Here is a 23,448-nt window from a genome sequence, read left to right as displayed (position 1 = left end):
GACTCATCATGTATAAGGAATCCTCAATAAGATTAAAATAGCTGATTCTTCCTCAGAAACCATGGAGGCCAGAAGACAGTGAATTGAAATATTCAAAGTGATGAAAGAAAAACACCTGTCAAACAAGAATTCTTTACCCAGTGCACAGGTCAATCAAAAGAGCTTAATAATATACAAATGATTATCTATTTTGGAAACATATGTTCCAGTAGTATATAAAGCAAAATATCAAAATATTGAAAGTAATTTTACCAGAATAGTGGTAATTAATGATGATTCTACTCCTCCTGCATCTCTAAATTGTATTTAATAATATGCATTTTTATTTGAATAACAATAAAAAATAAGAAATGTTACATAATACATCATAAAACAATCAGTTTGAAATACATACTATATTTTTTTCATATATTTTAGATGGAATATGGATGTTTTATTTAAAGGTATAGAAAGAAGATATCAAACTCAATATTCCTGCTCAACAGCTTAGTTCCTTTTCACTATTAACAAAATTCTACAGAAGTAATTTCATAGTATGTCATAACATCAGAATCATCACAGTTACCTGTGAGCTTAAATGAACCTTGTAGGGCTGGTCTTTCTGCCAAATATTGCTGTAATTTTCTGATAACAGTGGTATGTCTGGATTGTCATTTTTCACTTGATAAATTATGTGCTCAAATCCTGCTGAAGATTCCAACGGCTCGATTCCATAGCTGATATTTTCAAACTAAAGGAATCCCCTGAAAATGTAGAAAGCAATGATATAAAAATCCTGCAAATGATCCCATCAAAGCTATAACCAAAAATGTTGTGAGAAATGAGGAAACATAGTAAGGAACATGTTTAAAGGCACTTTCTTTTCCTATTTTTTTTCAGTCTACCATTAGTAACTGAGTCACCACATCTGCCTTAGTTTTGCTCACATATTAAAAAACTAAACATATTGAAAAGTATTTTCTATTTTCTGTATAGTAGTCACATTCATTCAAGATATATTAAGGCCAAGTACTGTCTTGGAATCAAGATATTTGCTGAGAATTCCAAGAATAAAGTTCCTGTTCTTACAGAGATGAGAACAAGGGAAAGCAGGTTTATAGAGTAGATACCTAGAGAGGTTGATATCTATGAAAACCACAATCAGGGAATGCCAATTTTCTGAGTTGAAATGAGTAAATTCTGGAAATCAGTCAACCAAAACCAAAAGGGAGTTAGGGAGAGTCTTTTTTCTCTGCTTTTCACCCATCTTCTTCTGATAAACTTACCACCTTCCTCCTGCCACCATCAATGATGAAAATCACTCATCCCTGCCCTGTACTTCTAAGGGACCTTCTTAATTAGTTTTTTTTTTTTTTAAAGATTTTATTTTTTTTCCTTTTTCTCCCAAAAGCCCCCCGGTACATAGTTGTATATTCTTCGTTGTGGGTCCTTCTAGTTGTGGCATGTGGGACGCTGCCTCAGCGTGGTCTGATGAGCAGTGCCATGTCCGCGCCCAGGATTCGAACCAGCGAAACACTGGGCTGCCTGCAGCAGAGCGCGCGAACTTAACCACTCGGCCACAGGGCCAGCCCCTTAATTAGTTGTTTTATGTCTGACACTGGGTGCACCCAAACTGACAGCATACAGAGTGTGCCTATTTAAATAACTAATTAATGTCATTTTCCATAACTATTTGAGATAACTGATAGATAATGTGACAATACTTAGAGAGATGTTCTAAAGTTCCCTTTACTGAAACCATCCCCTTCTGCACTGTGTCCTGAAAATATCTCCAGTCAGGATTCCCCAGACTGATTTCATTTGAATGGACACTAAGGTCTAGCTACTAGTACTACTATAAAAGGGAGGCCATCATAAAGGAAGCTTTCAGACTAGAATTCCCCTTAAACCTTCTACAGTTGTGTCAGCCAATGTTTCTTTTTTTTTTTTTTAAAGATTGGCACCTAAGCTAACAACTGTTGCCAGTCTTATTTTTTTTCCTGCTTTTTCTCCCCAAATGCCCCAAGTACATAGTTGTCTATTTTAGTTGTGGGTCCTTCTAGTTGTGGTATGCAGGACGATGCCTCAACATGGCCTAATGAGCGGAGCCATGTCTGCACCCAGGATGCGAACCAGCAAAACCGTGGGCCGACGAAGCAGAGCGCATGAACGTAACCACTCGGCCACGGGGCCGGCCCCTACTAAGTTTCATCTTAAAGTATGCCCTATGTTTTCCATGTATAAATGCCCTCTAAGATGTTATTACCTGAGTCCAGAACAGATGCTGAGTGTCGCAACTGAATTTGGAAAATCTGCAAAATATCCTTGGTAATGGCAATGCATCTGAAAACAGTACAGAAAGGCAAATAAATACATTCTTTATGAATAAAACATGTATTGGTAAACATTACAGAAGACTCAAAATGTTAAAAGAGTTGAAAATAATAAGATTGTATATCAGATAGATTTATTAATGCAGATTTTCAGGGAAAAAATGTTTTTGACAACTCTACTTTGTACCACCTAGGTGCCCAAGAATATTCTCTCAGCCTGGGTTTCATGTCTATCACATGCTGTTTCTATGTACAACAATCAACGATATGACAGGTCATAATTATATAAAACAAAATATTTGTATTAAACTGCCAACATGGCACAAATGCATCCCAATAGTAATGCTTTGTCCACTTCAATAAAGAAACACATAATAATAAACATCTATGACATCTGGGTCTTACCTTAAAATATGAAGACTCAGCATGCAAAGATCCATTTTCATTGCATGCATAAACCAAAAAGTTCTGGGATAAGAATGAGCTGAGAAAAGCAAAAATAAAAAATGTTTGAGTTATGAATTTAATATGGATATAAATAGTAAAATAATAAAAATGAACGTGAAATATATGATTCACATAATAATGTGCTTTAATTAGAGCAATTTTAATGTGGCATAACAGTTTAAATTCATAGAACTGCTGTATCAGAGAGTCCAGGCTTTGTTAACACTGGAATAGACTCCAAATCCTCTGTTAGATATTTGTGTGTGTGCCTGTTTATGTCTGCACTCAACCAATATTTACTGAGTGCCTACCATCGGACAGATCTTCTTCTAGACACTGCAATACAGCAGTAAACAAAAGACAAAACCACTAGTCTTCATGACAGTGAGGGCCACACATTGCTACCACGTTAGATAGTGATAAATAGGCCTGGGTGAGGGAGATTGGTTGCAAAATGTAGATAAGATGGCATGAAAAGGCTCACTGAATAGACAAAGACATGAAGATAAGCCACACGGATCTGCATAGAAATGTTATTTCAGAAAGAGTTAGGAGAAAATGCAAAGACCCTGAGGGAGAACTATGCTTTATGTCTATAAAGAATAGCTAGGGGGCAATGTGTCTGGAGTGGAATGGGACTGAGGATGACAGACAGTAGTAAGAGATGCTGTCACAGAAGTAAGAAGTCATTGGAAGATTTTTGAGCAGATAAGTGATAGAATCAGACCAACATTTTAATAGAATCAGACTGAATGCTGTGTTGAGAAGCATTTGTAGGGCAAATAAGCAGAAGCAGAGAGTGCAGTTAGGCTGTTGCAGTCATTCAGGCAAGACAGGATGGTGGCTTGAACTAGGATAGGAGCAGTGGTGGAGGACAAATTCTGGATGTATTTTTGAGGTGGAAAACGTGGGACTTAATAATCCATTGGGTATAGAGGAGAACAAAAGAAAGCTGTCAAGGATGACTCCAGGTTTTTGTTCTGAGAAACTGGAAGAATAGAGCTACCATTTACTGAGATGATTGCAGGAGGATAAATTTTGGAAGAGGATCAGAAGTACATTTGGGACATGTTAAGTGTGAGAATTCAGGTAAACAATTGGTTATCAAATAAGCAGTCAGAAAAAGGAATATGGTGTTCTTTGGAAAGGAATAAAGTAGAGATGTAAGTTTGGGAATAATCAATACATAAAAATATTTAAAGCCACAAGACTGGATGAAATAACTAGGTGACTGAATATAGCTAGGAGAAAACAAGATTCAGGAATAACATGATGGGGTATTCTAGGTTTTGAGAGATGAGGAAGAATCTGAAAATGAAACAAAATGAAAAAAACAAAACACTGAGCAAGAGTAAGCACAACGGTGAGAGTCAAACCAGGAGTCTATGTTATTCTGGAAGCCAAATGAAGAAAGTATTTTGTGGAGGAGACACCGATCAGCTATACAAGATGCTGCCAATTGGTCAAGAAAAATGAAGACTGAAAAATAACTGGCATTTAGGAACATGAAGATCAGTGATGGTCTTATCAAAAAACTTTTTAATGAAGTTGGAGAGACATTAAAGACCAACATGGGTTTCATTGTCATGAACTAGGTGAGAACAGTCATGAATTAAGTGAGGATAATTTTCTCCAGCCTTGTTCAACTGCAAAGATGCAGGCAGACAAAATCCAGGTGTTATAAATATATGCTTTCAAAGATGCAATCAGAGAAGGGGCTGTTTGATTTCATTTATATGAAATGTTGAGAAAATGCAAACTAGGAGACAGAAAGGAGACTGATTGTTGCCTGGAGTAGTGAGTGGAAACAGGGATTAAATGTGAAATGGCATGAGGGATCTTAGGTGGGGAATGAAAGTTCTAAAACTGATTTATGGTTGATGGTTGCAACACTGCATAGAGTTATTAAAATTATTAAATTATACACTTGAGTGACTTTTATGATATATAAAATGTGCCCAATAAAGTTGTTAAAAATAAATGCACATATAATCAATACATTCATAAAATGTGCACTGCTAGTTGAGTTTCCCACCACTAACCACTCAATGTGTAACTATGTTTGATTTCACCTGAGACATACTTAACTGCATACATACTTGCAGTTCTTGGGTTCAATGGCTTTATACTCAATTGAAGATTTACATATATGTAGTTTATTTCTTAATTTGAAAATAACAAGTTGGAAAATTATATTGCAACATTGTTATAGATCTAATATTCAAGACCTACTGAATTCTAAATTGAAAAATAGACTGATTAAACAGTCTACATTACACTTCAATCCTGAATTTATATAATGCACAAAACATTTAAAAAGTAAAATCTAAGCTCTAAGGGAAAATCATATCTTACTGTTTTCTGAGATGCAGAGTGTAGTTTTCACCAATTGTAATGATATAAATCACCTAAAATAAAGCAAATAAAGATGATTTAGTAAATCAGAAATATAGACAGACAGGATTTTTCACCCATGTCAAGAAAAGACTCATTCAATCCACTTAAAAATTAATATATTCTTCAGAATTTATTTTTCTAAATAGTAATAATTTACTATTCTAATAAATTCAAGTTATGGTAATGAATTTTTAATGTGTATCAATGTTTTTCTGGGAAAGAAATGAAGACTACCTTTTGAAAAAAACATAATTTTAGCATTATTAATACTATATATAAGTTTTCTTTATTTAGAAAAACATACACATTTTCTAGTCAAGATGAATGAGACACGGTTGTGGGCTTACATTTTACACCAAATATAATGAAACAACAGCACATTTATAAATACATATATACATTCTACCATGCTCACCCAGAGCCACTTAATAATCCTCAACATACAATAGTGTGAGGAAAAAAGACCTGAGAGACGGAAGCCGGCGAGGAATGCGCAGCTCCAGGAAGAAGACCTCTAATCCACCAGCACTGAGCTCCAGCAGCGCTCTAGGAACAGGAGGGGTCTCTGGGGATGTTCACAGAGTGAGTCACTGCACTATCTCCACAAAGGCAGATGGGCATCTCTCCTAGGAAATGCACATCTTCTTTTCAAGACAACCCAGTTTCAAGAAAGATCTCAGATTTTAAGCTGGAACAGAGCCTGTGCATTTGGGGAGAGGGCAGTGCTGCTTATGATTGGAAATAGCCAAGAACTACAGGGAACGCACACTCAGAAGATCAGATGCCTAATAACCCAGAACGGAGGCAAACCTTATCCCTGCCATTCCCCTAAAACCACTGTTATGTCCTCAGCAGATCTGGTGCATTCTTTCAGACTGGATGCAGATGAAAAAGAAAGTCTGACAGGATCTCAACTGCAACGCCAAGTGCACAATAAAAACAGTTTCACCTTTGAGGAATGTCAACACCAAGAAGGAAAGACAACAAATGAAATTAATTACTCCTGAGAAAACTGTAAAATGCGTAAGACGGAACCTGAACATGAAGACATTCAATATCCTTAGAGAAGTAAGAGTCGGTATTATGCCCAAGGAGCAGAGATTAGGGGTACTGGAACACTATTTCTAACACTCAGTGAGTGTTTGTCACATGCCTAGCACTATCCTAAGTGGTTTACATGTTCCTTTAAAAACATTCTTACCCTCATGACAACCATAATTTTTATTTTGAGAAACAGAGATTAAGTGACTCTCCCAAGATAACACACGTAATGAGTATTAGAGCTTGGCAGAGGGGCTATGTGCTTTACCACTATATTAGACTGCTAACACATGAAGAAGAGCAGCCAGTGGTTATCAAAGGAAGAACAGACTATTATGAACTTAACCAATTATAGATCATATAAATGAAAATGTGAATGTCGATTTTTAAGTAAATCCTTATCATGAACAAGAGATTGGATATATCTGAAGCATGGATTGGTGAGGTTGAACATCAATGCTAAGATAGCTTCTGAGAATTAAACACAAAATGATTTCAACAGTGGAAGATCTGCAAGAACAAATAAGAGACAGAGAAGCTATTTCCAAAACTTCCAACATCAGCTAATAAGAATTTAAGTAGGCAAAAAGAACGATAACAAAGAGAGAGTAAAGTTAAGAAATATTACTTCAAAATTGCCTAGACATGGAGATTTCAGTATTCTCATTTCATGTGCTCATGAAGGGTCATAGAGGAAATTAAAAACAAAAAATTAACAAAAAGTGAAGGACCCAGTATAGTCAGTCATCATAATTCTAAGGAAAAACAAAATTGAAGCAATCACATTACCCAATGTCAAGATTTTCTATAAAGCTACCATAAACAAGACCGCATGGTATTGGCAAACAAACAAAAAAACCAGATACATTGACCAATGAAACAGAAAAGAGAGCTCAGGAATAGACCCACGAAAAATATAATCAACTGATTTTTTTAAGAATGTGCAAAGGTTATTCAAAGGAGAAATGACAGTCACTTCAACTGATGGTGCTGGGAAAATTGGATGTCCACATGCAAAATGATACTCAAAACACACCTCACACCTTACACAAACATTAACTCACAAAGGATCATAGACCTTAATGTAAAATGCAAAAGTATAAAACATCTAGAATGAAACGTCAGAGAAAACCTATGTGAACTTAGTGTTGGTGATAACATTTTGTAAATGACAGAAAAATACAACCCATGAATGAAAAGTTATAATAAATTGGACTTTACTTAATTAAAAATCTTTTGTTCTAAGAAAGACAATGTTAAGAAAATGGAAAAATAAACTATAGACTGGAAAAAATCTTTGTGACTCACGTATCTGATAAAAGACTTGTACCCAGAGTATACGAAGAACTTGTAAAACACAAGAAGAATGAAATAGACAACGCAGTTGGAAAAAGGGCCAAAGAGATAAACAGGCATCTTACCAAAAAAGATATACAGATGGAAAATAAACACATGAAAATATGTTCAACATTATTTGTCATTAGGGAAACACAAATTCAAACCTCAATAAGATGATACTGTATAACTATTGGAAGGGCTAAAATTCAGTAACCTTATAATACCAAATGCTGATGAGGATGTGGAGCAACAGATACTCTCATTCATTGCTGGTGGAAATGCAAAAGTACAACCACCTTGGAAGACAATTTTCTAGTTTCATAGAAAACTAGCAAACCTATGTAATCTTAACATACAATTCAGCAATCATTTTCCTAGGCATTTATCCAACTGATTTGAAAAGTTATGTCTACAAAAACCTGTACATTAATGTTAACAGCTTTATTCATAATTGCCATAAACTGGAAACAACCAAGATGTCCTTCAACATGGAAACGGATAAACAAACTTTGATACATCTATACAAGAGAACACTATTTAGCAATGAAAGGCATGAATTATCAAAGCATGAAACCAACCTGGATAAATTTTAATTGCATATTACTAAATAAAAGAAGCCAGTCTACAAAGGCTACATTCTGTATGATTTCAACCATATGACATTCAAGAAAAGGCAACACTATAGAGACTAAACAACAGATCAGTTGCCATGGGCTACACAGAGGGAGGGTAGTATAAGTGAATTTTAGGGAAGAGAAACTCTTCTGTATAATTCTGTAAAGCTGGATACAGGACATTATGCATTTGTCAATACCCATAGACTGATACAGAACCAAGAGTGAACTTTAATGTATGCAAATTTAAAAAAATCATTCCGAAGGTCAGGGATTCCCAAGTGAAGGGCAGATCATGACACAAGAATCTAACTTTATTACAAATGTATGACATTACATCACTGAAAAGGGTAGGGGACAAAATGTTCTGACCTAAGAAATTTTAGAAATAAGTGGAGATCTGTAAGACTTTATAAAGGCATATGAAGTCCACATGGCACTAGTCTAGTTGGTAAAGTCTTTTCCCACTAGTGTATGGGTTAAAAAATTCTGAAACCGCTGTCCATCTAGACTGCGATTTAGAACAAATAAATAACTTGGTGATGGACGATGGGAGTCAGATTTATCACTATTGGTCATGTAAGCAACTTCTGCCAAGGACGCACCAAAATGACAGAAAACAATTCTAAAATTGTAAATGATCTTTAACAAATTCATCCAAACAAAAGATACTTTTCTTCACGTAGTAACGCAGTGAGTTTACCACCTATGGATATGCTATGAATGAATCACTGTAAGATGAACTTCAGCAAGAAGAAAAGCGAACTGAGAAGGAAGGACAGCATGCAAGAAGCAGTGACAAGAATTCCATTGCTGCCATATTAGAAAAACCAGCACTGAAGGTGCTCTTCAGCTGCAAATAACTAGAACACTATATACAATGAATGAAACACATGCTTTATACACTAGAAAATAGGCAGTACAAGGTTGTGATCACAGAGAGAAGGGATGAAACTGAGGTGGGCACTACAATTGCCCTGGCTTTCAGTCTCAATGAACTTTCTAGACTATACTAAAGAGGAGGGATTCCCTTGATTCTATTAATGAATAAAATCATACACAGAACACATACATAGAGTAGAATTTCATGAGGCTGGGGGTATTAGTTTTCTATTGCTGCATACCAAACTATCACAAACACAGAAGCTTAAAATAACACACATGTATGATCATCTAGTTTCTACGGGTTAGGAGTCCATGTGTGACACAGCTCTGTTCTCTGCTGCAAGGTCCCGTCAAGCTGTAATCAACGAGTCACCTGGACTATATTCTTATCTGAAGGCTCAATTGGAGAAGAATCTATTTCTATTTGCAAGTTCAGTCAGGTTGTTGGTAGAATTCATTTTCTTGCAGCTATAGGACTGAGAGCTTTAGATTTTTGCTTTTGGCAAGGAGCCCTAGTCATCAACTAGAGGCCACTTCCAGTTATCTGCTTCTTGGCTGTTGCTATGGACAGTACACAATATGGCCTTCACAAGATCATCTGGAAGGTGAGAGAGTGTCTGCTGGCAAAGTAGAGTTTTATACGATATTAACAATGACAGGAGTGAAATTCAACGTTTGGCATATAGCATAATGCAATCAACAGAGTTAAATCCATCAACTTGGCCACATCCTATTGGTTAGAAGGAAGTCACACGTCCTTCCAACACTCATGGGTGGAGCTTATTCAACAGCATGAACACCAGAAGGTAAGAATCACTTCGTCAACCTATGGTCTCTGCAACACAATGGGCAAAGAACAACTGGGGAGCTGAGGAATAACTCCCACAGCTCACATAGTGCTGAAAGGTATTCAAGGTCTGATCAACCAGAGAAGAGAGATGTCAGTGAACACCCATGCCATTCTGTAGAAACCACAGAAGAATCAAATTTTAGTGTTAAGAAGAAACTGGCCTTAGAGTAAGGGCTACGCTAATGTTCATCCTAAAAACATTAAAAGCCAGCCTGAAATTGTCAATCTGATTCATAAGTAACTTAATTGCCTGCCAGAACAAAGTATAACACATTTTAAAGGAAAACCACAAAAGCAAGAAAAGAAATGAGCCAAAGAAAATTGGCAAGGTTAATCCAATGAAAAATAAATATACATGAGGGCATGAAGTCAGAAAAATGGCAGGATAAGAGGCTCCTGACTCATCTTCCTCCCAAGGATGCACTGAATATATAGCTTCACATGGATCAATTCCCTCTGAGAGAAATCCAGAAACTAGGTGAGAGACTCCTAAACATTGGAAGACTGAGAAAATATCCAGATTGAAACATGTAGGAAAGGCTGATACACACTCTCACCATAACACCCACCCCTGGCACAGTACCTTACTTTCAGGAGGGAAAACCCAACTCTCAGTTTCTCCCTCAGGACTGAAGTGTTTGGACCACACATCTAGCACCCCAGCTTTTAAAGCTGCCACAGAGGGACTGACTTCTAAATCACCTAGTTCAGTGACCCAATGGGGCTTGGTATTCATGATCCCCCAGATCCACATTAAACAAAGAAGCAGTTTTTAAGTAGGTGCATGGGTACTTCACATGGTTATCCACCTGGAATCATTACAGAGGAACAGGCAACAGTACCCAACTCCTAGTTTCTCCCTGGAAGGAGTTTGGCTTCATACTTTCCCAGTTGCAGCTTGAGGGTCCAGCTTCTAATCAGATAGCATGAGGGGGCTGACTGGGAACTTCCAAGTAGCCTGAGAGTGCCAGTGGGCACTTCTCTTGCCTTCTCCCCATTGGATCAATCCAACAGTAAAACTAAGTCTTCAGCTTCTTCCTGGCAGGAGCTTTGCTACACATCTAGACCCTCAACTTTTATGTCTGCCACCTGAGGGCCTGCGTCCCAAATCACTTAGCTCTGAGAGCTGACAGGGCTCCGGGAGCTGACGGGACACATAGTTAGTAGTCATCTGGGAGCCTCAATAGACATGAGCAAACTCTCTGTGCTTTCTCTCCCAGCTCATTCCAACTATAAAACTAAGTCTCCAGCTTTTCTGACAAAGGAGTTTGCCCATAAGTCTAGTGCCCCACCTGCTATAGCTGCCAGCAGAGGCTAAGTCCTAAGTCACCCGGCTATGAAAGTTAACAGAGCTTGGCATTTGTGAGTCCCCCAGGAGCACAGAGCACAACAGGTGGAAGAAGTAAAACTGTCTCTGTTTGCAGATGACATAATCTTATATACAGAAAACCCTAAAGACTACACCAAAGAGCTGTTAGAACCAATAAATGAATTTAGTAAAGTTGTGGGATACAAAATCAACATAAAAAAATCCGTTGTGTTCTTATACACTAACAGGAACTCTCAGAAAGAGAAATAAGACAACGATCCCATTTACAATAACATCAAAAAGAATAAAATAATTAGGAATAAATTTAACCAAGGAGGTGAAAAAGGTATTCACTGACAACTATAAAACATTCACGAAAAAAATTAAAGACACAGATAAAAAAATATTCCATGTTTATAGATGGGAGGGATTAATATTATAAAATTTCCCATACTACCCAAAGAGATGTATGGATTCAATGCAATCCCTATCAAATTCCAATGGCATCTTTTCATAGAAATAGAATAAACAATCTTCAGTTTCATATGGAACCACAAAAGACCTTGTAGTTAAAGCAAACTTGAGACAGAAAAGCAAAGCCAGAAGCATCACACTGCCTGATTTCAAACTATATTACAAGGCTATCATAATCAAACAGCATGGTATTGGCAAAATAACAGACACATGGACAAAAGGAACATAAAAGAAAGTCCAGGAATAAACCCATTCATAGAGGGTCCGTTAATTTTCAACAGACTCCAAGAATACACAGTGGGGAAAGGACAGGCTCTTCAATAAATTATCTTGGGAAAGCTGAATATCAACAAGCAACAGAATTAAATTCACCCATTATCCTATACAAAAATCAACTCACAATTGATTAAAGACTTAAACACAAGATCTGAAACCATAAAACTCCTAGAAGAAAAGAAAGGGGAAAATCCTTGACATTATTCTTAGCCATGACTTTTGGACTTGACACCAACAGCACAAGCACAAAGTAAAAAATAGAACACTGGGACTACATCAAACTAAAATATACCTGCAGAGAAAGGAAATAATCAACAAAATAAAAAGGCAAGCTTTTCATTGCCTTAGAGAATGGGAGAAAATATTTGCAAACCAAATATCTGATATGTATCCAGAATATATAAAGGATTAATACGATTCAAAAGAAAAAAATAATTAACCCAATTAAAATGTGGGCAAATGATCAGAATAGACATTTTTCCAAAGAAGATACATGGATGGCCACATGGTATGTGAAAAGATGCTCGACATCAGTAATCATCAGGGAAATGCAAATCAAATCACGACGAGATATTATCTACATTTAGGTTGGATATTATCAAAAAGACAAGAGGTAACAAATGCTGGCCAGTATGTGGAGAAAAGGAAATACTTGCACAATGTTGGTGGGATGTAAATCGGTACAGCCATTATGGAAAACAATATGGAGTTTCCTCAAGAAAGTAACAATAAAACTACATATGATCCAGCAATCCTACTTCTTGGCATATATCCAAAGGAAACAAAATCACCATCTCAAGAGACATTGGTGCTGCTGTGTTCCCTGCAGCATTATTCACAATAGCTGAGGTATGGAAACAACCTAAGTGTCTGTCAGTAGAGAACAGGTGAAGAAAATATGGCATATATATACAATGTAATATTATTAAGCGTCAAAAAAGAAAGAAATTCTGCCACTTGCAACAACAGGGATGAACCTGGAGGGTATTACGCAGGTGGCGTGTCAGGCAGGTGGTTCTGGCTTGTCCGGCAGGTGGTACCGACGTGTCCGTCACATGGTTCTGGCATATCTGACAGGAGGTTCCGGCGTCAGGCAGGGGGTTGCTGTGTGTCTGGCATGAGTTTCCGGTATGTCCGGAAGGTGGTTCCCACATGTCCGGTGAGTGCTGCAGGCGTGTCCGGCAGTTAGTTCCTGCATGTCCGCGGGTGATTCTAGTGTCTCCGGCAGGGGGCTACGGCGTGTCCGGGACCTGATTCCGTCGTGTCCAGTTGGTGGTGTCGGCGTGTCTGGGTGGTGGTTCCGTCGTGTCCAGCAGGTGGTTCCAGCATGTCCGGCAGGTGCTTCCGGTGTGTCCGGGACCTGATTGTGGCATCTCCGGCGGGTGGTTCCAGAGTGTCCAGGTGGTGGTTCCAACGTGTCTGGCAGTTGGTTCCAGTGCGTCTGGTGGGTGGTTCAGTCATGTCTGGCGGGTTGTTCCGGCATATAAGCGGCCAGGTTCTGCCGTATCCAACATATGATTTTGGTGTGTCCAGAAAGTGGTTCTGGCGTGTCCAATGGATGGTTCCTGCGCATCTGGAAGGTGGTTCCGGCATGTCTGGCATGTGGTTCAGGCTTGTCTGGCAGCGGGTTCAGTCGTGTCCGGGATCTGATTCCGGCGTGTCCATGTGGCGGTTCTGACGTGTCCGGTGGGTGATGCCGGTGTGTCCGGCAGGTAGTTTGGGACTGTCTGGCATGTGGCTCCAGAGTTTCCCAGACCTGATTCCGGCATGTAAGGGGGGTGGTTCCAGCATATCGGAGACCTGCTTCAGGGGTATCCGGCAGGTAGTTCCAGGGTGTCTGGCACCTGGTTTTGGCATATTTGGCAGGTGGTTTCAGTGTATCTGGCACCTGGTTCCAGCATATCCAACAGGTGGTTCCAGCGTGTCCGGTGGGTGCTTTCGGTGTGTCTGGCATTTGCTCGCGGCATGTCTGGCGGGTGATTCCAGTGTGTCTGGCAGGTGGTTCCAGACTGTCCAGCAGGTGGTTGTGCCCTGTCCCGGACCTGGTTCCGGCGTGTCTGAGTGGTGGTTCCAGTGTGCCTGATGGGTGTTTCCGGCATATCTGGTGGGTTGTATAGGGGGCCTGGTTTCAGCATATCCAGCAGGTGATTTTGGCATGTCTGGCAGGTGGCTCCGCCGAGTCAAGCAGGTGGTTCCAGCGTGTCATTCAGGTGGTTCCGGCGTGTCAGGCAGGGGGTTCCTCTGTGTCTGGCATGAGTTTCTAGTATGTCCCAAGGTGGTTCTGGTGTGTCCGGCACCTGGTTCCAGCATGTCTGGCAGGTGGTTCTGGTGTGTCCGTCAGGTGGTTTAGGTGTGTCCAGCAAGTGGTTCAGGCCTGTCTGAATGTGGTTCCAGCATGTCCAGCACCTGGTTCTGGCGTATCTGACAGGTGGTTCCTGCGTGCCCCACATGTGGTTCTGGAGTGTCCATCAGGAGGTGGCTACGGCGTGTCCGGCACCAGATTCCGTCTTGTCTGGTTGGTAGTTTCAGCACGTGAGGGTGGTGGTTCCAGCATGTCCAGCAGGTTGTTCTGTCCTGTCTGGAAGTTGGTTCTGGCGTTTCCAGGACCTGCTTCTGGCGTATCCAGCAGGTGATTTCGGCATGTCTGCAGGTTGTTCTGGAGTGTCAGGCAGGTGGTTCTGGCTTGTCCAGCAGGTGGTTCTGGCGTGTCTGGCAGCTGGTTCTGGCATAGCTGGAAGGTGGTTTCACAAATACTGCATGGTGTCACTTCCGTGTGATACCATCATCAGATTTCCACGTAGGATATATACATACAGGCTACTCATACACTCGTACAAACTACATCAAGACAAAGAATCAGACTGAAATAAAAAGTGCTCCACACACAGGCAGAAAAACATATGTTAAGTGTTTTCAGAGTAATACTAAGGATGGCCTGAGACTTTTCACCAGAAAATGTGCAGGAACAAGATAAAAGATTTGCATGTTTAGAGGTTAGCCCTGTGGCTGTGGTTAAGTTTGTGAGCTCCACTTCAGTAGCCCAGGGTTTTGCTGGTTCTGATCCTGGGTGCGGACATGGCAGGGCTTAGCAAGCCATGCTGAGGCAGCGTCTCACACAGCACAACCAGAAGGACCTACGACTAGAATATACAACTATGTAGTTGGAGGCGTGGGAAGAAGAAGAAGAAGAAAAGAAGTTTGGCAATAGATGTTCACTCAGGTGCCAACATTTAAAGAAAAATGATTTACATGTTTAAAGTGAAGAATCAAAAAAAACAATAAGAAAACCCCACAAATGCTGAGAAGTTTCATCAACCACAAAGCTACACTAAAGGAAAATTTAAAAGATCTTCTTCAGGAAAAAGAAAAACAACATTACATGAAGCGTGATCACACAAAGTAGCAAAAAGCACCAGGAATATTAAAAAAGGGGATAAATATGTAATTTTCTTCACTTGAAATCTAAGGATAATTTACAATTTAAAAGAAAAATAATGATAACATTCTGGGGTTTATAACAAAGGGAGAAATACAATGTATGACAACAGCACAAAGAATAGGAGAATGCAAATAATATTACATCATTTGAAAATTCTACGTTATGTAACATTGTATTATATTATTTGAAGGTAAATCTTTGATAAACAAGATCCAAATGGTGAAACAATGATCAATCACTAAAAAGAAAACAGAAAAAACAATTGAAAGTAACAAGGAGTATTAATGAATATTCAATAATTCACAAGAAGTTAAGAAAGGAAGCCTTGACTCAAACCCACCCACTCAACAAGTCCCTGGGGCTAAGGGTGCAACTGGTTTTGCTCTGCAGACAATCAGCTCTGCCTGTCTAACTCTCTGCTTAACATTGCTGGGCTATGCAGCTTCTAGGTATTCTTTCCAGCCTTTATGATCAGGCAGGACTCAGAACTACACTCAGCACTGCTCAGCTCTCCTGCCTGGACAGAATGGGAGGGCTATCTCCTAGCAGCCTCCCAGCTGTTCCCATTCAGGCTTTCTGGTCAGGAGAGGCCAGGAGCTATACTCAGCAATGGGCCAGGCCACCAAAAACTGTTAAAGCTAATCAATGAATTCAGTAAAGTCACAGGAATACACAGTTAACATACAAAATCATTACTGTTTCTATACAGTAACAATACATTATCTGAACAAGAAATACAGTGGTCTCCCCTTATCTGCTGTTTCACTTGCCATGGTTTCAGTTACCTATGGTCAAGTGCGGTCTGAAAATAATGCTACATCACAATGCCCACATTATTCACCTCACTTCTTCTCCTCATGTAGGCATGGTATCATCTCACATCATCACAAGAAGAAGCATGAGTATAGTACAATAAGATATTGTGAGAGAGAGAGAGAGACCACATTCACATAACTTTTATTACAGTATATTGTTATAATTATTCTATTTTATTAGTTATTGTTAATTTCTTACTATGCCTAATTTATTAAACTTTTTCATACCTATGAATAAAAGATAGTCTATACAGGGTTTGGTACTATCAGAGTTTCAGGCATTCACTGGGAGTCTTGGAATGTATCCCCTACAGATAAGGGGAGACTATGATAAAGAAAAAGATCCCATTTACAATAAGATCAAACAAAGAAAAACTCAGGAATAATTTAAGCAAGGAAGTGAAAGATCCCTACACCGAAAACTACAAGACATTGATGAAAGAAATCAAAGACACAAATAAATGGAAAAATATCCCATGTTTATGAATTGGAAGAATTAATATTGTTAAAATGTCCATAGTCTCCAAAGCCATCTATACATTCATTGCCACCTTTACAAAGATTCCAATGATACTTTTCATATAAGTAGAAAAAAACAATCCCCTATTTTGTAATGAACCACAAAAGACTCTGAATGTTCACATAATCCTGAGAAAGAAAAACAAAGTGAGAAGCATCACACTTCCTGATTTCAAACTATATTATAGAACTATGGCAATAAAAACAGTGTGCTGCTGGCATAAACAGACACAAAGATCAATGTAACATAAGAGAGCCCCAAATAAACCTATTCATGTGTGGTCAAGTAATATTTGACAAGAGAGCCAAGAATACTCAGTGGAGAAAAGACAGTCTCTTCAATAAATAGTGCTGGGAAAATGGAATATTATCATGTAAAAACATGAAACTAGACCCTTATCTTACACCACTCACAAAACTTAACTCAAAATGGATTCAAGACTTAAATGTAAGACTGGAAACCATAAAACTCCTAGAATAAAACATAGGAAAAACGTTCCTTGCCATGGGTCTTCGTAATGATTTTTTGGAAATCACATTTAAAGTACAAGCTAAAAAATCAAAAATAAACAAGTGGGACTACATGAAACTAAAAAGCTTCTGCACTGAAAAGAAATGACCAACAAAATGAAAAGACAACCTACGGAATGGGAAAAAATATGTGCATTTTCTCTATTCATATATCTATTGATATATTTCATATATCTATTAAGGGGATAACATCCAAAATATACAAAGACTTCATACAACTCAATAGCAAAAACAAATAGTAATAATCCAATTAAAAAAATGAGCAAAGGACCTGAATAGACATTTTTTAAAGAAGATACACAGCCAACAGGTACATGAAAATGTGCTCAAAATCATAATAATTAGGGAGATACTAATCAAAACCACAATGAGCTATCACCTCACACCTGTTAGAATGTCTATAATCAAAAAGATCAAGAGAGAAATGCTTGTGAGGACGAGGAAGAAAGGGGAACCCTTCTCACTGTTGGTGGGATTGTAAATTGGTACAGACAGTATGGAAAATAGTATGGAAGTTGCTCAAAAGATTAAAAATAGAACTACCAGCAATTCCACTTTGGGGAATATATTTGGGGAAAATTAAAACATTTTGTTGAAGAGATAGGTGCACCCCCACGTTCACAGCCGTATTATTTATGATAGCCAAGATGTGGAAACAACCTAAGTGTCCACTGATGGATAAATGGATAAAAAAGCTGTGGTACATATATACAAGGGAATAATACTCAGCCATAACAAAGAAGAAAATCTTGCCATTTGCAACAACATGGGTGAACCTTGAGGACATTCTGCTGAATGAAATAAGACTAGAAGGGCTGGTGAGAATACCTGGAAGCTGGGCGAGGCAGCAATGCTCAAGCCAAGAGACAAGCAGACAGAGTAGTAGTCTGCAGAGCAAAGCCAGTGGCCCTATTCAGCCAGGGAACTTGGAGCAAGAGTCAGCTTGAGTTAAGAGAACGAAGAGCTTTACCAGCTTTGGTGCCACTTCTCCAGATGTGCCCGGGCAAGGAAACTATTTCATAGCCCTGCTCATGGTGGAATATAGCCTTTAGCTTGCCCAGCCAGGGAACCTAACCAAAGCACACAGGAAGTTGCATGGCCCATCCAATAGCCCTGCCTACAGGGGCACTTGAACAAAGAGCACAGCCCATGGCTTTCCCCTCTGCAGAGCAAAACTGATGGCCTCACCTGTCCAGGGAGTTCAAGGCCCACTCTTGCCTGATTCTGGTCCCTAAACAATGAGCCATAGAAGACCTGGATCCCCTCCTGCTGCCCTGCTGGGAAGTCAGGGCATCTTCTCTGCCTGCATTTTATAAAGAAAGCCCAGAATGTTTCACAAAGAGATTTTCCAACCTTGTCTTTTAGTCTGAGACTGGTTTGTCCTTTTTTTGCTTGCAAGACTGAATAATGGACTAGTCAGTATTTTGAGGGAATACTTTCAACCAGTTATTGAGCTATCTTTCTGGCACATTTTGGCCCATCTCTAACAGAAATATTAATATGCAAGTCTTTAATACCTCTCTTGAGATACTCCCATTTGGCTTCAGCCATCCATTTTCAGACCTCAGCAAGAACTGACATCATGTGAACAAATCGGTAGAGATCTAGCGGGTGGAATCCCAGATCAATCGTAAGCTCCAATTGGAATTTTGAATTCCTCAATTAAATTTTTGAGGATTCCCTTTAGAGTTTGAAAAGTCTTTGACAATGGCCCTAAGTTCACTTTTGACCATGGAGAATAAATGGTTATATCTGGTATTCCAGGCTCAGCAGAGGGCTCCCGTTAAAAGGCACTGTTTAACCTCCAACTCATCCTCATAGAGGGCAGGCAAACTGAGCAAAGGGATTAGTAGGCTCAGGGTATTTAGAGAGAGAAGAGTAGAGGCAAGGAAAAGTTGGAGTCCGTTAGTATTTAGTTCTCTTTAGTTTCACCAGCAATATGATACTTAAGCTTTTTATTTGCCTTTTTGTAAGGAATCTTTTAAAGAGGCAATTTTTTTATTCATTCAGTCTCCTACAAGCTTCTCCACACCAATGAAAAAATGCAGGGTTTTTGGGAAATTCAGGACCTCTTTTTCTCTAGGACACTTCATAAAAGGATAAGCTTATCTAGATTAAAAGTTCTCCACTGTGGCCACTGTAATTCAATATTATCTTTGTTATCGTCAACCCACTTATTCAGAAAAGCACAAGTTTGGGGGTCATATCTTTTAGTTATATAGTTAGCCAGAGTCCCAAATGAAGGAGTCCCAGACTCTTAAGATTTGGAAGAACTTATTTTCCTTTTATTGTCTTAAAAAAATTTACCTAGCCTGAGGCCTCACTGCATGTAGTCCAGTGTAAGTTGGATCCAGTCCAACTCTGGACCCAGGCTAGAGAAAGAAATGCTCAAGTAAACTCAGAAATGTAATGCAAATGTGCAGAGCTGGGATCCTAAAAGTTGCATACCTTTGACACTCAGGTGCAGTGAGAAAGCAGTGAGCACAGTGGGCTCAGCGGGTACCTTCACCTGATTGCTCATTGCTCCCAGAGGGCACGGGGGCGAGGGATCTCCTTCCTGTCCCACTCCTAACACCAGAACTGTAGGAAGATAAGCTGAGGCGCATTAAATTCTGAAGAGCTGATTTGAGAAAACAACAATTTGAATCAGGCAGCATCAAAATCCCAAATGATTAGGGGCACTCTGGGGTGGGGCTAGGGCAGAGGTTTTTATCGCAAAGCCATGGAAGCAAAGCAAACTATTTAATTGGCTACAGCTTAAACAGTTGCCTTATTTGGGAAAATCTAGTTATTTGGCTATTGATGATTGGTTGCTCTTGAGTTTCATTTTCTCAGATTTGAGAAAATCTAGTTGGCTATTTATGATTAGTTGTGCTTGAGTTTCGTTTTCCCAGATCCAAGTGCACTGACTCCACCTTCATTACGGTTTGCTTCTGCAGGCTACCACAGGCACTAGAGGCACCTCAGTCTACCGGCCTCCTTCCTGAACTACTCTAACAGTCTGTAGATAGACAGATGTACAACGTGAAGTCAACAACCAGCTGAAAGTTCTGCCTAGATGGCTCTTCCGAAACCACATCTTAAATTTAATAGAATATACATATATGTATCCTATGTTATACATATACATATATATACATACAGTATACCTATATATCCCACTTGTCTTCTGCTGTCATTTAGGATTTCAATACTTGCTTCACAGTGTAGCTTTGATTGAGGTCTAATATGACCTAACATAAATTAATTAAATAAAAGGTAAGAAAGAGAAAAGCAGTCTGATATTGAAGAGCTGAACTATCAGCCTTTGCTGTTGAATGTAAGTACTTTCACAGAACATCAACATCACACACACAGCCACTGTGAGAAAATTATGGATCTAAAAACAAGACTGTTTCATAATCATGTCTGAATACAAACCAAATATAAATATTTTCCAATCAGAAAAATTGACCAAATATACACTTATTGGGCTAACATGACTGCGAGTAGCTGTTGCTTTTTAACCAATTAAAGCTTCAGGGCAGTTCTAGTCTTCCCTTCTAGGTAAGACTTATGACACACAATCATAGAATTACCCATACTTCCTGATTGCATGCAAACCAGAGTAAAGTCCTGCTTCCTAAAACCTCCCCCAAATCCCCTAACACAAGCCAAAATCTTACAAGGCCTTTCTAACGCCCTTGTACGGAGATGCCCCATGCTTCCCCATAGCGTGTGTTCTGCCTCACTGCGATTACTAATTTGTCTAACCACAGGTGTGTTCACAGTGGTCTTCAGCAGGAAGGCACTGACAGGAGGAAATGAACTCACTACAAGTGAGGTCAGCTCTCCTCAGCTGAGCAGTTTCTTCCCAGTGTTATACTAACAACAGTACAATGGCTTCCACAGACATACTTAGAAGGCTGAACACCTTCTTCATAATTCCTATAATATCCCCAAATCCTAGCCATTGCTTTAATGGAATGTGTGTTATCATGACAAACTGGAAGTCCATGAGGAAGAATCCTTTATATGTTAATCAAAAAAAAAAAAAAGCAGAAGATGCAGGGTAATAAGGGAGCAAAGGAAGAGAACAAGAGAGATATAGGGAGGTCTACTCTAAGAAATAGAAGGAGAACATTAAGCATTCTCTATCACAGGAAAAAACGGCTTCCAGAACTCCATACACAGACTACAAAAAAAGCAGAAAAGTATCGAACACTTGATGTCCTTCATGGCAAAACTATTTCAAATCCTGCACAGTTGCTCTATGCTTTGTGACAGGCAATTTCAAATAAACAATTTGAAGTTTAAAGTGGTTATTCAATGACAGTGCACTAAGAGAAGTAAATCAGAAAAAAATAATAGAAGAAAATAAACTTTTATGTAAAGAATTTTTCAACAGAAGGTAGTTTACCTGTAATGGAACTGGAGTCGTAAATTAAAGATTAGATTCCATGTCCTGAAACTTGTAACGTTGACACCCTTAACATTTTTAATCCTCTTTGCTAAATACATACATATATTAGGAAAAGTAGGAGATATACACCCACTTCAGAAGGTTAATGTGAGAATCAAGTGAGCTTAGTATATGAAAATACAACCTCTCTAAGAGAAACTATTTTATTGAGATTTTCAAGTGTAATTTACATCTATTTTATTTTTATTCAAATTGTTAAGTAGTAGAACATAATCACGATAGGTGCCAATACTATATGCCAAAATAGAGTTAATGGATTCTAATTTTCTTACTTCCTCTTATTTCAAAAATTTTTCCTTCAACTTGAAAACATGTTTTCAGGGTTACCATAGATTGACCACACCACTTTAGCCACGTGGAAATCTAAATCCCTGTATTGTGCCTTATGGCTTGTAATATAAAACACTGTAACTGCCAGTTTGAAGTATTTTAATCAGGAAAATATTTGACTGAATGCCTTCAATTTAATCACTTTTTTATACAGCAGATAAGCATTTTGTTCAACTTGTTTTTCCAGTTAATATTTATTTATTGTGCAATCATTTTCATCATAATCGGGCAAATGTGAGATTTTTATTTTTCCTTTTCTTTCTTCCTTTCTTTGTCTGGCCATTACTTCTACTAAGTCTGATGCTTCTGGGTCAAAATCTGCAGGTCTAAATTGTGCTCAAGACCAATTTCTCTGTCACTTAGTGGCCATTAACAAATTTTTATAGATTGCAGGCTAGACCATAGTTACATCCTTTTCATACTGAATTTTTTTCTATCAGCATGATTCCTGAAAACTGTTCAATATTTCTTGGAAATTGTGAACAAGTACATCAGAAGAGATGGAGAGATGATGGGACGGGGACAGGACTGAGCAGCAGACAGTGGGGAAGGGAGGATCCAAATGTGCTAAGAGACAATAGTACAGTGAAAATGTTTTGCTTTGCGGTTGAATAGAAATCAGTATGATCTGACTGTAATACAAAGTAAATAAAAATAGTCTTAACATTTTAAATTATACAACAAATATTCTTGGTCATTTACCTGCTTCTCTAAATCTTCACTCTCATTTGACTTTATCTTCCGTGGAACTGTGACCTGCAGGAATATCCCTTCAGAATCTGCAGTAAGAAAGTGGGTGTTTTTGTAACAATAATCGTCTCAGCAAAGCATGGGGTCCTAATCCTGAGTCCATGGGGGGTCTGAAATTGTGAGTAAACTTATTATATGTGCCCACCCTCCTTGGTCCACAGCTTTCACTAGATTTTCAATGGCACATTAAAAATGGCTAAGGTACAAACAAACAAACAAAAATTAGACATTGCAGTTCTACACGACCATCCTGTTCGTTTGCAGAACCACGCTGGAGCCTGTTTCCCTCCGGACGCTGGGGAATAAGCTGAGGGCAGCAAACACCCCCCTGAATCCTCTGGCCACAGAGTAGGTGACCAGGAAGACCGGCTGCTTTTCAGCTGCTGAGACCGTGGACCCCTGATGCAGAGAGAGGACTCCTTGGCTGACATCCTCACTCACCTGGTCTGGTCTGTGGGGTGGGGAGACGAGGAGGAAGGCACCAGCAGGGGATCCAGGAAGGGGGCTTTAGGGGTCCCAGAGCTACAGGAAACTGTTCAGCAGGAAGAGCCCAGCCCTGCTCTGAAGCAAAAGGAGAAGGAAGTTCAGGCTGCTCTGGTCTTACCCAGGCGGGCATGCAGCCTTCCAAGCTCAGCGAGCAGTGCAAGGAGAAGGAACAT

The 23,448-nt window shown here is 39.1% G+C and overlaps 1 pseudogene; it reads right to left on the bottom strand.

The window, feature by feature from the left end:
• Nucleotides 1–538: 538 nt before the first annotated feature.
• On the bottom strand, nt 539–23,448 carry LOC106838963 (disintegrin and metalloproteinase domain-containing protein 18-like; annotated as a pseudogene).

This window comes from Equus asinus, chromosome 27 (genome assembly GCF_041296235.1).
Source record: "Equus asinus isolate D_3611 breed Donkey chromosome 27, EquAss-T2T_v2, whole genome shotgun sequence".
Classification (NCBI taxonomy): Eukaryota; Metazoa; Chordata; class Mammalia; order Perissodactyla; family Equidae; genus Equus; species Equus asinus.
This window is presented reverse-complemented; position numbering and strand designations above follow the sequence as displayed.